General features: G+C 36.5%; 1 long non-coding RNA gene across 1 annotated transcript in view; it reads right to left on the minus strand.

The window, feature by feature from the left end:
- Positions 1–724: 724 nt before the first annotated feature.
- Positions 725–16,436, minus strand: part of LOC124081977 (uncharacterized) — a 78,382-nt gene continuing 62,670 nt past the window's right edge. Inside the window, exon 4 of the long non-coding RNA XR_006848202.2 lies at positions 725–2,875. This is a non-coding gene — a long non-coding RNA (uncharacterized LOC124081977). The remainder of the gene's footprint in view (positions 2,876–16,436) is intronic.

The raw sequence follows: 16,436 nt of genomic DNA on the forward strand, positions 1-16,436 counted from the left end.
GCAATAAAGCCACACCAATATTTCTTTGCTTGCTAACCGTTTACTATGTCCTCCAGACAAGCACCAAGAGTAACCTTTAGGGGCGACTGAAATTCATCCAACACAAGTAACTTTGCATGGACCTGTGTAGGCAGAAGTGGCACATGCAGCACATCCCAGTGCCTCAACCCACCCCTCCCAGCACAAACGAACACATATAAATTCAGTATCAAGGTGGACCAAAGAAAAGGAAAAGGAAAAATGCTAGTGAACCCATTGCATAACATTCATCATATCTTCAAAAGTAATATATCTTCCCATTTTGGAAGATATCGAAAGGTAGGAAGAAGGAAGGGAAGTACACATATTCCTACTACTGGAGGTACCCTATAGCATATTTTTCTCCTGATAGTATACAAATTTTGTACATACTTCATGCTAACTGCTCCATACTATTCCATTTACTTAGTTGTAAGAACAGATCTTAGAAGGATGCTCAGAGATGATAAAACAGGCAGGTCAGTGTTTCTTGCAGAGTGTTCATGTGCCCTACAATTTACCCCATCCACGCATATTTATGTATTAATTGGTGCTTCTGTTAATTGCATTATGTGGTCAACCAAGCTTGAGAAATTCTCAGTTTGAAAAAAATAAGTGTCTTTACCAATGAGTCTTTTATTTTTGTAGAAATCATTTATTTTTTTATTTGTATTTTGATTTTATTATTTTTTAAATACATGACAACAGTGGATTGCATTACAATCCTTATTACACATATAGAGCACAATTTTTTGTGTCTCTGTATAGAAAGTATGTTCACATCAATTTATGCCATTATACATGGACTTTTTTTTTTGCTTTACAATTCTTAATACACATATGAATCTTTAAGGTACAGTATGTGTCCCTAAAAACACAGAGGCACTGGAGGATTTCTGAAGTACAGTTTGACTGTAGAACCCTTCTCACACAGCATTTCATTTGGCTTCTGTTTTACCAATATTTTAGAAAATGCTTAAATAAAAAATTTTAAATAAAACAAATTCTATCTTCAGTTCTATCTCTGCCACTTACTATTTGACCTTAGCTATCCATTGCTTTGTAGCAAATTATCTAGACACTTAGTTACCTATTTATTATCTCAGTTTCTTCATAGACCACCAATCCCAGATGGTTTAGCTGGAGGCTTGGGTCTAGGTCAGGGTTTCTTTAACAAAGTTGCATTCCAGGTATTGGTTAGAGTCACAGACATCTTAAGGCTTGACTGGAGAAGAAGCTGCTTTCACACTCACTCCTAGGGTCACTGGCAAGATTTAATTCCTTTGGGATTGCTAGGATGGAATCCTCGGTTTCTCAGTGGGTGCAAGTTGTAAACCCCTCAGGTCTTCACTGTGTGGGCCTCTGTAGAATGTTAATCTTAGCAAGAACAATTAGAAGAGCCAGAGAGAAAGTGCACAGTAAGAGGGAAGTCAGTGCAATTACAACCTAATCTCAGAGTGGCTCCCATTATATTTACCATGTTCTATTAGTTAAAAGCAAGTCACCAGGCTCAGCCCAGGGGAGGAGACTACAGAGGGACATGACTGCCTAGAGGCAGGGATCACTGGAGGCTGTTAAGAAGTAGCTCATCACAACTATAAATAAAGACCCCAGGATCTTCAGCCAAGACAACCTTAGAAGATTTACTGACTTTAGTATTGAAAGATAAGAGAATAGCCATCCTGGAGGATTGTGTTTTCCCAGATAAAATTGCACCACATCAGAAAGTGCCCATCTCTTGGTAGGGATATTTTTTTTATTCCAGTACTGGGGATTGAACAAAAATAACACCTCACACACACCTAGGCAAGTGCTCTGTCACAGAGCTACATCCCCAGTCTTTTGAGACCTGGTCTATGCCCAGGCTGACCTTGAACTTTTGATTTCCACCATGTCCAGTTTAAGTAGGGACTTCTAAATCTCAGTGTGGTGCTTTTTCCCCTACAGCAACTGCCACAGTGTCCACATCTGAAAAATGGATGATTCTGGGCTGCCTTCCCCTCTGCAGAGATGTGTGAGGAAACAAGGCAATCAAAGAAGTGTAAATGCTTTAAAAGGCATAAAATGTTAGCTATGAAAATCTAGGTTCCTATCCTTATTATTCCTGTGAATAATACTTGTGCTTGAGACCAAATCTGTGAGATAAAATTTTATTTTACTCCTCTTTTTTCTTTCTTTGATGGTGCTCTTACTAAGTTTAGGGAGACACCCTTCCTGTTGAGGGGTCTAGAGAGCCAGACATCCTGTCTTTTGCCTCTTCCTTTGCAGCGTGAGTAGTAAGTCTTTTGGTTCCCACTGCATCACACCAGTGCTAATGACCTTGAATTGAACCATGTGGTGGCAATGCCCACGCACCATTAAAAAGTGATGCTTCCTTCTGACATTGGCTCCATCCAAAAAGAATGGATCTGACATACTGCAGAGATCCAAACATGTGCCCTGTAACCAATCTGAATCCTACCTATCACATAAGACAAGGAAGAGGCCACCCCAGCTGCAGAGTCCTGATGTTCCTCCCACCACTGGGATGTTGTCATAGGCACCTGGAACCTCACCTCACTTAAATCTAGAGCTACCATTTGTTGAGGAACTACCATGTGCTGGTTATATATATATATACACACACATATTTTATTTGATGTTTGAACACACACGCAAGTGTATAGATGAGATCAATGAGACGAGAGTGGGGTAAGTCCCATGGCTAACTTCATAATCAATAGCAGATCCAGAAATCAGCCCAAGGTCTAACTCCAAAATCCAAGTTTGTGTTCTTCCCCATGTCGCCCATAGATTTCCAGATTCTTGACTGTATTCTCCAGCGGATCCAAGGCAGTTACAGAAAGATTTGCCTTACCTATAAAGTAAGACAAATATAACCTCAGTGACCAGCACAGTGTTGGAATTAGGACCAGTTCATTATTAATTAATGCATATTGCCCTTTATATGCTTTTTATGCAAAAAAAAAAAAAAACTGCACATTTTATGGCCTTAGAAAGCCACATTTTGCTATATAGACCTGACAGCAACTAAGTGAAGCACTTCAGTGGATTACAGATGTGTTCTTTTTTTTTTTTTCTCCTTCTGTCACTTCTTGAGCATCTGTCAGTGATCCCAGGAGGCAAAATCAGTGATGGAATGTGCAAAAGATTATTTTTTGCCAGAGATTAAGCACCTAATCCCAGTTATCCCCAAAATGCCTGCCAGGAAATGGCTTCTGTGTTAGTCGGCTTTTTCACTGCTAGGACCAAAAGATCTGACGAAAACAATTTTAGAGGAGGAAAAGTTCATTTGGGGCTTACAGTTGCAGAGATTTCAGTCCTTTGAAAGCCAACTCCATTGCTCTGGGCCCAGGTGAGGTAGAACTTCATGAAGGAAGGGTGTGAAGGGGAAAAGCAGCTCAGAACATGACAATCCGGAAGCAGAAAGAGATTCCACTTACCAGGAAAAAAAATATATACAATAAACACATACTCCCAATGACCCAACTCCTCCAGTCACACCCTACCTGCCCACTGTTACCACCCTGTTAACCTATTCAACTGTATTAATGCACTGATTAGGTTAAGGCTCAAATAAGACAATCATTTCATCTCTAAGCTGTCTTGCATTGTCTAACACACGAGCTTTTGGGGGACAACCCATATCTAAACCATAACAGATTCATGTCACACAATTACTGAAGCAAGAAGGAGGTGTGCCTCCCAATGCTGTTCTTTGCATGCAGAGGATGGTGCCATTCCAAGGACCCTCCATCAATTTATTCTAAGTCATCCCCCTCAAACTTTCACAAAGGTTACTTGTTCTTTTACTTTCCTTCCTGGATCCAGATTACTCACACATGTGAAGACAGAAGAGGAAGTCAGGAACTTCTGGATTGTCCTTACAATTTTTTCCTGTTGCACATTGCTTAAAAACATGTGTTCTTCTAAGAGTGGGACAAAATACGTTTATGGTCCCCCTGAGGCTACTCATATTCTAACCTCATCTCAGCGTTAAATATGAGCCTTGTTCAATTGCATATACAATTAAAGTGTTTGTTTATAAAGTTTTCTATCACAAGTCACAATATAATAATCAGGTATTATTCTGTCAGTTCACATTGCCAAAGAAAGTCTTCTTGATGTTTTCCTGGATTTCTCTCACATTCGTTCACCTCATCTGTAACTTCCTGGCTCCTCACGCTTGTTCTCATCCTTCCTGAGGTAATTGAGAACAGGAATCTCTCTGTCACATTAGTTCTTCACTCGTTTTGCCAAATGCTCATTTCACTCATTTATTGGACTCGTGTATGTCCCTAGAGTTTATGATAATCCAGAGAGTGGCTGAATTCCAATTAAGTATTTCCTTTGCCACTAAATTCATCTCTCTATTACTGATGAAGTCTTAACAGTACTCTTTTAAGCCAGAAAATATAACATTTATCTCACAGCTGAGGTGCAAATAGGATATTCCTCAAAATATCTTGCCCTTTATCCAGGAGCTATAAAATACAAAAAGAAAAAAGAAAAAAAAAAGTATTCTGGATAACTTAATGTCAGCCTCCTAGCTCCAGCTGTGCTGTCTACACTTAGGCTAACAACCATCATCTGTACAGTTAAAGCCCAGGAAAAGATTTACTGAATGCACATAAGGTTGTAATAATACTTTAATTCTCTTTGTGTAAATTTTCAAGAGTATTCAGTCATGTGGGGTAAGATGTGAAAAGAGATTTTACATTAGTCAACATCAACATTAAAAAATGCTCACACTTTCAAAATTACCCAAATTTATGGAAAATAGAAGTCAAATCACACAAACTTTGAGAGCACAGACCATCAGAAGCCAAGATCAAAATCTGACACAGCAAAGGTGCCAGCCTCTGGGGTCCTCCTGGTGCCCAAAGGCTACAGGTTCTTTGCTCTGAGACAGCTCCGCCCTTCCTTTAGCATCCTCGTCTCTTATGTCACTCCACATCTTCACATCTGTGTCCAGCAGCAGGTTCTAGGGTGTCTGCGGCATGGTGCCCCTGGACCACTGAACCTTCATCATGTAAGTCATGTTTCTCCCCGGGGCGGCATTCTTCCCACTGGACTCTGATCAAAGAGCATGTTCAAGTCGTTGCTGAACATCTTTATATTCAAAGCATGCCTGAATATACACAATTTGCTTTTAAATTGCAAGAATGTGAAGGAAATAAAGTTTTAGTAAGTTAAAAGCTGTGAAGAAAAAGAAAAGTAAGCAACTGTTTTTATTTTCATGTTGGTCTAGATTTAAAGCAACTTGGTTAGTTTAGGCATGTAAAATTGATAATTTAACATTTAAAAGGCTTATAAAATTCTGGGTTTGGATATATTAAATGACATAAAGCCTCCCCAGATAGTTTTAGAAAAATGAAACTAGTTTAAAAAGAGAATGGAGAATACTGAGTATTAAAAATAAAGAGTAGACAACTAAATATTCTGTTATTGGGTAACATTTATAATTTCATGTTTTACTTCTAGATCATCCTCTCTCTATAAACAATAATTTGCTGGATCCTAGATAAGAAAATTTAACATAAAACTATTTCAGTAAAACATCTTCTTTTGTACTCAGTATGTTATGGAGTTTCACATTTTGGGGGTAGGAGGAACTAATAACAATTCATACAGCAAATAAGGGATGATTAAAAAAATTGATCCATGGCACTGAGTTCTGATCTTCAGTTTTACTATTTATTTACTGTATTTAAAAAGAAAGTCTATCAAACAGTCTAAGTGACAGTTTCTCATCTGAAAAAGAATTATTAGTACCTTTTTTTCTTTTATTTTTCCTTTTTTTTTTTACCATATTGGGGATTGAACCCAGAGTCTCACACAATTTAAATTGTCCCAGATTTGGCCAGTGGGAATCCTTTATGTTGGTTCTCATGTCCTTTTGATATGTCATCATTGATTATTGAGCATTTTAAGCTTATTTTATATTCTCCTTCTCCTATCCTGGAATATGCCATTTTTCAAAGGATTTCTCATTGCCATTGGTCAGGAATGGTACTAGATATAAAGTCTAGGTCTAGATAGAATTATTGCTACTTACAGCTTTTTGATTATTTTATCTCATCTGAAACTATTATTTTTTAAAATATTTATTCTACCTTCATTTAGTCTTATCATTAACATTTCAATTCTTTCCATTCAATGTTCCTTTTTCTATTCCTATCTTGCCTTCTTTGAATTAATCATATTTTATCCCATGTATTCTCTTATTTTGTTCTTAATTTATTCTTTTGTCATTATTTTAATAATTATCCTAAGGATTATAATATGTACCTTCCCCTGACTAGTATATAGTATAATAAACCTTGTAAAACTTTAATGGATAATTCTGTCTTCTGCATTACTCTTCTCATGAATTTTCTGGATACATATGTTTTAAACTTCAGAAGATGTTCTTCTTATTTTGCATAGTAAATGTTTAGTTAGATTTACCTACATACTTACCCTTTCTAGTGTACTTTATTTCTCCTTACAAGCATTTTCCTTCTATGTGAAAAACTCCCCATAGTATTTCTTTTAGTACAGGTCTGCTGGCAATAAATTATCTCAGATTTTGTTTGCCTAAAAGGATTTTTATTTCACATTTATTTTTGAAGATTTTTTTGATAGAAATAGAATTCCAGGATGAGAATTCTTTTCTTTCAGGTGTCATTTCACTGGTTTTCTGAAGTCTATTCTCTGTCCTTTAGTTAGTACGTTGAAGGTAGTAGCTGTGTTGGATCTCTACCTGCATTGAAATTTTCCACTGATAGTTAGTTTTCTGCAGTTTTACAGTTATGAACCAACAACTTTGAGCTGATTGTGTCCCCAATCTCAGAATGTGGCTGCCTTTGAAATTATGGTGGTTACAAGGGTAATCAAATCAAAAAATGGCTATTGAGGTCTTCATCCAATACTAGTGTTCTATAAAAAGGGGGATGTTAAGACACAGAGGCAGTCACTCAGGATGCCCATGTTATGATGCAGGCTGCAAGAGAGAGTGAGTGTACCAGAAGGAGCTTGTTTTTATAACAAAATAACCCGTTGATCCATGGGTCGTCCCAAAGGACTTACTTCCCAGTATGATTAACATGGGACTTGGAAGATTAAATGTAGCACATGTAGCACGTGAACTCTGAGAGACAAACTTCCATGCAGTAAGGATCCATTAGCCCTTTTTCTTGCGTACTGAATTAGTCAGTGCACCATCAGCACAAGGCATCTATTTTACTCGGGGACTGTAGCACTGTGGAATGCAGAACTTAAGTCTTTGACAAACTCAAGAAAATTTCTAGTAGTTACCTTCTCTTCACATATCCATTTTATATAATTCTATGTTTGTTCTCGTACTAAGAAGCCAGCATGTTGGACTTCTTCACCATGATCCATCTATCTCTTAAACTTTTTTCTGTATCTTTTTCTTTTTTGATTTTATGTTTCTTGTTCTTGTTTCTTGTGTGCTTTGAGTTGAGTAATTACTGATAATCTATTTCTAATTCACTAATTCTCTAGTCTGTTATATCTGCTGTTAAAATGCATCAACCTATTAAATTCTTAATTTTAATTACTTTTTTTTTAGTTCTGGGATAGCCTTTTTATTGTGTTTTATAGATACCAGTTGTCTGGCTAAATTATAATTTTATCTTAAATATATTCATCATAACTAATAAGTCTATATCTAATCATTCTAATCTATTCCCTATTATCTATATTTTCTCTTCATCTTTAGTCATACAGTCTTGTTTCCTATTGTATCTAATGAATTTTGAATGAATGCTGGATATGTTTTATAAGAAATTTAATGACTTAAATGATGCAACGTTGTCTTTCTTCAGGTAGTTTTGGCATAAAAGTTTGATCCATAGGGGACACTCCAGTAGGAAGCTAACATTTCTTTCCTTAGTAAAGCCCTTTGAGATATCACCTTGTGAATCCTGAGGTGTTTGTTCACAAGGACTCTTTTTCCTTGATGTGTTCTGAATGCCAAACCTTGATTCTCTCATACCATGAGACTGCCATGAGCTAAATTTTTGGCCTATGAGCAGCAGCTTTTTGCATTATTTCTGACAGTGTTGCCTGTCACGTGCACTGCTTTGGAATAATAAAAAAAAAGTCTCAAGGGGAAATTGTGAAAAAAAAAATCCAAGTATACCTCACTCTAATTCCTTTTCTATAGGTTCTTTCCCTCCTTAAATTGTGGCTGTCTTGACAGCTCTGAACTCCAAGCTTTGTCTTGCTAGACCTGTGAGTGTGCCAAAAGCTCCAGGCTGCCACATTGGGTTTGGCCTTGGTGCCATGATATGTGAATCAGTAAAGGCCCTGAGGGCGAAAGCAGCCATAGACACCAAGCTCAGTTCAATGCAACTCACTTCTCTTCAGGGTCTTGGACCGCACTGTTAGCCTGGTTGCTCTAGTGGCTTTCTAATGCCTTAAAAGAGCTAATTTGCTTTCCTTCCTCCTCCCTTCAACCTAACTCTTAGATTTCTTGGGGAAAGATTTTTTTTTCCCCTGAGACTAGCAATACCATCATAGCCAGAAGTGGGAGTGCCTCCTATTTTTACTGTCTCCCATAATAATGGTAATGATCATTTCTGCCTTGCTTACCCCATGGGAAGATCTGAAGCTAATTTAGCCTGGAGAAAGGCAAAGTAGTAAGACAGAAAAATTTGTTAATAAATTTAACATTTTATTTTCCAAATATTCATTGAGTACCCAATTTCTAGAAAAGATAAAAGAAAAATAATAAGGGGAAAGAGGGAGAGGCTGAGAGAAGGGAGACTGCAAGAGAGAAAGAGAGGAAGAAAAGGACCACCCTACTTTCATGGAGATTAGTGACTTTAAATATGTTGGGATGTAAATGAAAAACTGTGAGATCACTGCTATTCAGAAAATTAAAAGCAGGTGGAAAATAACTACTTTAGATTAAGAAGGGACAGAAAAAATCTTTCTGAAGGGAGGATATTAAAACTTTTTTAAAAAGCAGCCATATGAAGACCAATTTCAATAGTATTACAAGTAAGAGAACAGTTAATACAAAGGAAGCCTCAAGAGAAAAATGAGTGGGGTGAACACAACTATTAATATCAACAATTTTTCCCTCTGCTTTCTGATGTCCCCACTAGTCCCTTCCATGTTGGAGAGCCTAATAGGAAGTTAGTTGGCAAAGGAGACTGGAAAATATAGTTTGCAGAACTCAACCCTAGCAATAAAGAACAGACTGTAGAAGAGCAAATATGTGAGAAGAAATAGTCAAAAACTAGGAATGTCTACACTTTTGGCTATGCTCACTTTTCTGTATATAAACTTCAAATTATAGCAATAACATCATATTTATCCCATATAAGATGCAACTACATACACTCTGCTGTCATGTATATCTAAAAGAACAAATAAAAAATTAAAAAATATGCAATCATCCTTTAAGCCAATAATGATACTCTCTCCCTTGTCTAATAAAAGTTTGACACAAAGTCCCAGAAGTAATTGTTTCTCTCTTAAGATGATATGAATTTAACATATAGTTAAGTTACTATCTGAAATGATCCTGTAACCCAAAAGTCAAGTTTTAAAATTAATTGCAATTTAAATTTCTTGTATAAAATTGTGGAAGGGGGAATCCAAGATGGCCAGCTAGAGGGAGGCTGCATTGTGTTTCGCTCCATGACCTGGAATTCAAGTAATGGGAATACTGTTTTTCTGTGAGTGATAGAGGACCCACAACAGCTGCCCACCCAGGTCTCCAGGCTTCAGTGTCAGTTCAGGACTCCTGATACTCGCCAATACAGGGCTTCCAGGTGCCCAAGCAGACTACCAGCATCAGCACATGTGCAAGACTCCTGGCTGCACACCTGTGCAGGAATTCTATTCACCAGTCCCACACAGGACACCCAGCTGCTACTCATGCACAGGAACTCCAGCTGCCACTCCCATGTGGACCCCCATCTACCACCATGGGGCTCCCCTGGTCACTTCCATCTTGGGACTCTGCAGCCACTGCCGTAGTCCCCAACATCCGGTATCCTGACTGCACCTGGGGACATTGCACAGGGTCTAGAGACAGCCGTCAACCACAACACTGCATGCTGCAGAGCTGCATCTCTTAACACATCACCCAACACCACTATCTGACCCACCTGACTGGACTCTCCATCTCTGAAAGCAGCCACCTCCATCTTGGGAAACCTTTCTCACCGTGTTTAGTTGGGGCAACTCCTAGCTTGGAACACCAGTTGGGCAGGTACCCATAGTTCCCAATTCCCCACACTCTCAGGCAGCTGCTAACCCAACACAGGGACTGCCATATCAAAACAGCTTTCTGCAACAGATGGACAGCCCCAGAGTGCAGCACACAAGACCTCTAGAGATAAAGGTTCAAGATTGGGAAGTAGAAAGGGAGGGAGTGAGATACAGTTTAGAGACTCAATTAGAGACCAGGAATTGTGAAGTCTATAGGTGATATAAGGAGATAAAACCAGGCACCCACATCAAACGAGTGAGCCTCAAAACAGATCCTTGGGATGCAGTCTCCCATTGGGACCAGGAGGTTCTATACCCCACTTCTAGGAGCCCTGCACACAAGACCAACCCTCTCACTCTGGTAACCTTCATCATCCTGAGGGTGGAGATACCAGCAGATAACAGGAAACCCCACCTATTGGATGAGAAGGGAAGCAGGAAATATACTGATCTCCAACAAAAACAATCCTTGTATCTTCCTTCAAGATTTTTTACTCCCTTTTTCTTCTCACTCCCTTCCATTTCCAACATTTGTGAAACCAAGTACTCAGCATGAATTAAGCTACTGAAAAAGGGGATGCCTGAATAGTATATTACAATTGTGTTGTATATTATTTGATGTAATATTTTTACATTTTTATTTTTTCTTCAATATTTATGTGTATTTGTTTTTTGTACTCTATTGTTTTCCCACATTCTTGTCTCCCCAAAATCACTTCCTCTCTCTTCTCCTGCTACTAACCAACTTCTTTAGATTCCTCTTTCACATTTTCTAAGATCTAATAACCCTATATTCTCACCCCCTATCCCCTCAACCTTTTATCCTACACCTCACCCCTGGTTCTTTGTCCACCATTAGAAACTATAGACCATTTTGCAAACCTATTGTGTATATAGTGGATAATAATTGAACTCACCATGTCTGTATATTGTGACAAAACTGTAAATGTCTTAATAGCAGCTATTTGGTTTAAGATTGTATATTGTTTGTATTGGGATCTGTTTACATTGTTCTCCCCCTCAGAGGAGAGGTATTGGAACCCTGAAGGGGCAGTATAAGCCTATAGGGTAAACACGGTAATGCCTTGGATCTGCAGTGCTAGAATGGAAGACACAGAAACAACATGAAAAAAAAAAAAAATCAAGAGAAGAAAGTGCCCAAAACAAATCAAGATACTACATTATAAAAATTCATGGCTAACACAACAGAAGAAATTAAAGAGAAGGAGTTCAGGATGTACACAATTAAAATGTTCTGTGAATTAAAGGATGATATAAGAGAGCAGTCAGGCAGCAAAAGATCATTTCAATAAAGAGCTACATAAGCAAATACAGGAAGCAAAAGATTATTTTAATAAAGAGATACAGGTTCTGAACATAACAGAAATCTTTGAAATGAAAGAAATAATAAACCAAATTAAAAGTTCAATAGGAAGCATCATCCACAGATTAGATCACTTGGAATACAGGATCTCAAAAAATGAAGACAAAATATGTAATCTTGAAAAGAATGTTAACTATACAGTGAAGATGGTAAGAAACCATGAGCAGAACATTCAAGAATTATGGGATAACATAAAAAGCCAATTTTAAGAATTATTGGGATAGAGGAAGGCATAGAGTTCCAAACCAAAGGAATGAACAATCTGTTCAATGAAATAATATCAGAAAATTTTCCAAACATGAATAACGAATTGGAAAGTCAAATACAAGAGGCTTACAGAATGCCAAATGTATAAAATCACAACAGATTCACACCAAGTCACATCATAATGAAAATGCCTAGCATATAGAATAATAGAGATTTTTAAAATAATACAGAGAATTTAAAAGCCACAAGAGAAAGGAATCAGATTACATATAGGGTGAAACCAATTAGGATGTCTGCAGATTTTTCAACCCTTACCCTGAAAGTTAGAATATCCTGGAACAATATATCAAGCTCTGAAAGAAAATGGATGCCAACCAAGAATCTTATATCCAGAAAAATTAAGCTTTATATTTGATGATGAAATAAAAACCTTCCATGATAAACAAAACTTAAAAGAATTTAAAACTAGAAAGCTTGCAGTACAGAATCTTCTTGGCAAAATTTTCCATGAGGAGGAAATAAAAAAATAAAGTGGAAATCATAAAATAAAGGTATTACACTAAAGGAAAAAACAAAGGAGAAACCAAGTCAAGTTAAATACCAAATATAAACAAAAATGACTGGAAATACAAATCATATCTCAATAATGACTCTGAAAGTTAATGGCCTAAACTCACCAATCAAAAGACATAGACTGGCAGGTTGGATTCTAAAAAAGACCCAACAATATTCTGCCTTCCAAAGATTCATCTCACAGGAAAAGATATCCACAGACTGAAGGCTAAAGGTTTGGAAAAAATATACCACTGACATGGGCCGCAAAATCAAGCAAGGGTTTCCATCCTTATAGAATGAAGTGGACTTCAAGCCAAAGTTAATTAAATGGGATAAAGATGGACATTTCATACTGCATAAGGAACCACACATCAACAAGACATACAATTATAAATATATATGCCCCAAATACTGGAGCATCTACTATCATCAAACAAACTCTTCTCAAATCCAGGAATCAAATAGACCACAACACAATAATTCTGGGTGACTTTAACACACCTCTTTCACCACTGGACAGATCGTCTAAACAAAAGCTAAACAAAGATACTACAGAACTCAATAATGCAATGAATAACTTAGACTTAACTGACATATATAGAATATTTCATCCATCAACAAGTGAGTACACTTTCTTATTCCACAAAGCAATTCTTAGCAAATCCAAAGAAGAAAACATACTACCTGCATTCTATCAGATCATAATGGAATGAAATTAGAAATCAATGATAAAATAAAAAATAAAAGTTACTCCAACACCTGAAGATTAAATAATATGCTATTGAGTGAACAATGGGTTGCAAAAGACATCAATAAGGAGATCAAAAAATTCTTAGAGGTAAATGAGAACACTGATACAACATATCAAAATCTCTGAGACACCATGAAGGCAGTACTAAGAGGAAAGTTCATTGCATAGCATTCTTTCCTTAAAAGAAGAAGAAGTCAATAAATGACCTAATATTATATCTCAAAACCCTAGAAAAAGAAGAACAAATCAACACAAAAAGCAGTAGAACACAGGAACTTCTTAAAATCAAAGCTGAAATCAATGAAATGGAAACAAAAGAAACTATTAAAAAAGGTGACAAAACAAAAAGCTGGTTCTTTTAAAAATAAATAAAATTGATAAACACTTATCCATGCTAACAAAGAGAAGGAGAGACAAAATTCAAATTACTAACATCCATGATGAAAAAGAAAATATCATATCAGACACTATAGGAATCAGAAGATAATGAGAAATTATTTTGAAAATTTGTACTCCAATAAAATAGAAAATATTGAAGCATCAACAAATTTCTAGAATCATACGATTTGCCCAAATTGAATAAGGATGATATACACAATTTAAACAGATCAATTTCAAGCAATAAAATAGAAGATGCCATCAGAAACCTACAAACCAAGAAAAGCCCAGGACCAGATGGATACACAGATGAGTTCTACAAGACCTTTAAAGAAAAACTGATATCAATACAACTCAAAATTTATTTAGTGAAATAGTAAAAGAGGGAACACTTCCAAACTCATTCTATGAGGTCAATATTTCCCTGATTCCAAAACCAGAAAAAGACACATCAAAGAAAAAAAACTTCAGACCAATATCTCTAATGAACATAGATGTAAAATTCTGGCAAATTGTATACAAAAATACATCAAAAAGATAGTGTGCCACGATAGAATGGGGTTCATTCCAGGGATGCAATTTTGTTCAACATACAGAAATCAATAAAAGTAATTCATCACATCAATAGACTTAAAGATAAAAATCATATCATCATCTCAATAGATGCAGAAAAAGCACTTGACAAAATACAGCACCCATTCATGTTCAAAACACTAGAAAAACTATGGTTACTGGAACATATCTCAATATTGTAAAAGCTACCTATGCTAAGCCCTAGGCCAACATCATTCTAAATGGAGAAAAATTGAAAGCTTTCCCTCTAACAACTGAAAAAAGACATTGATACACTCTTTTACCACTTCTATTTAACATAGTTCTTGAAACTCTAGCCAGAGCAATTAGACAGATGAAAGAAATTAAAGGAATATGGATAGAAAAAGAAGAACTCAAGTTAGCACTATTTGCCAGCAAAATGATTGTATACCTAGAAGACCCAAAAAATTCCACCAGAAAACTTTTAGAACTAGTAAATGAATTCAGCAAAATAGCAGGATATAAAATCAACACCCATAAAATAAAGGCACTTTGGTAATCAGTGACATATCCTCTGAAAGAGACACCAGGAAAACTACCCCATTTACAATAGCCTAAGGAAAAAAAATAAAATAAAATACTTGGGAATCAACTTAATGAAAGAGGTGAAAGACCTCTATAGTGAAAACTACAGAATGCTAAAGAATTAAATTTTAAAAGACTTTAGAAAATGGAAAGATCTTCCTTGTTCTTGGATAGGCAGAATTAATATTGTCAAAATTACAGTACTACCAAAAGCACTATATAGATTAATGAAATTCTAATAAAAATTCCATTTATATTCCTCATAGAAATAGAAAAATTGGTCATGAAGTTCATCTGGAAAAGTAAGAGAAGCAGAACAGCAGAAGAAATTCTTAGCAGGAAGAGTGAAGCAGGTGGCATCACTATACCAGATCTTAAACTACACTACAGAGCAATAGTAATAAAAACAACATGGTATTGGAACCAAAATAGACTGTAGACCAACGATACAAAATAGATAACACAGAGACAAGCCCACATAATTACAGTTATGTTATATTAGACAAAGTCACCAATAACATATATTGGAGAAAAAATAGTCTCTTAAACAAATGGTGCTGGGAAAACTGGAAATACTTATGCAACAAAACTCTCTCACCATGCACAAATCTCAACCCAAAGTGGATCAAGGACCTAGGAATTAAATCAGAGACCCTGCACCTAATAAAAGAAAAAATAGGCCCAAATCTCTGTCATCTCAGATTAGGCACCCACTTCCTTAATAAAACTCCTATACTGCAAGAATTAAAATCAAGAATCAATAAATGGGATGGATTCAAACTAAAACTCTTCTCATCAAAAGAGACAATCAGTAAGGTCAACAGAGAGCACACAGAATGGGAGCAAATTTTTACCACACACACATCAGATAGAGCACTAATCTCTAGGATATATAAAGAACTCAATAATTTTCACACACACATACACACACAATAACCCAATCAATAAATGGGCCAAGGAACTGAAGAGACACTTCACTGAAGATGGTATATAGTCAATCAACAAATATATGAAAAACATTCAACATCTCTAGCAATTAGAGAAATTTAAATCTAAACCACTCTAAGATTTCATCTCACTCCAGTCACAATGGCAGCTATTAATAATACAAACAACAATAATGGTTGGCCATGATGTGGGAAAAAGGCACACTCATACATTGCTGGTGGGACTGCAAATTGGTGCACCCAATCTAGAAAGTAGTATGGAGAATCCTTAGAAAGCTGGAAACGACCCAGCTATCTCACTCCTCAGTCTGTACCCAAGGGACTTAAAAACAGCATACTATAGGGACACAGACACACCAATGTTTATAGCAGCACAATTCACAATAGCTAAACTGTGGAGCCAACCTAGATGCCCTTTAGTAGATGAACAGATAAAGAAAATGTGGTATATATATACAATAGAATATTACTCAGCATTAAATGAGAATAAAAACATGGCATTTGCAGGTAAATGGATGGAGCTGGAGAATATTATGCTAAGTGAATAAGCCAATCCCCCCCCAAAAAAAAATGCCAAATGTTTTCTATGATATAAGAATGCTGATCCATAATGGGAATGGGGCAGGAGAGCATGGAAGAAATGGACAAAAATTTTAGATAGGGCAAAGGTGAGGGATGGTAATGGAAGGGGTATGGGAGTAGGAAAGACGGTAGATTGAAATGGATATCATTACCCTAGGCATGTGTATGAAGACACGAGTGGTGTGACTCTATTTTGTGTACAACCAGGACATGAAAAAGTGTGCTCTTTATGTGTAATATGAATTGAATTGCTTTCTGCTGT

The sequence above is a fragment of the Marmota monax genome, unplaced genomic scaffold (genome assembly GCF_021218885.2).
Source record: "Marmota monax isolate L192 unplaced genomic scaffold, Marmota_monax_Labrador192_F-V1.1 WCK01_AAM20220418_F8-fsc00031, whole genome shotgun sequence".
NCBI classification, from domain to species: domain Eukaryota; kingdom Metazoa; phylum Chordata; class Mammalia; order Rodentia; family Sciuridae; genus Marmota; species Marmota monax.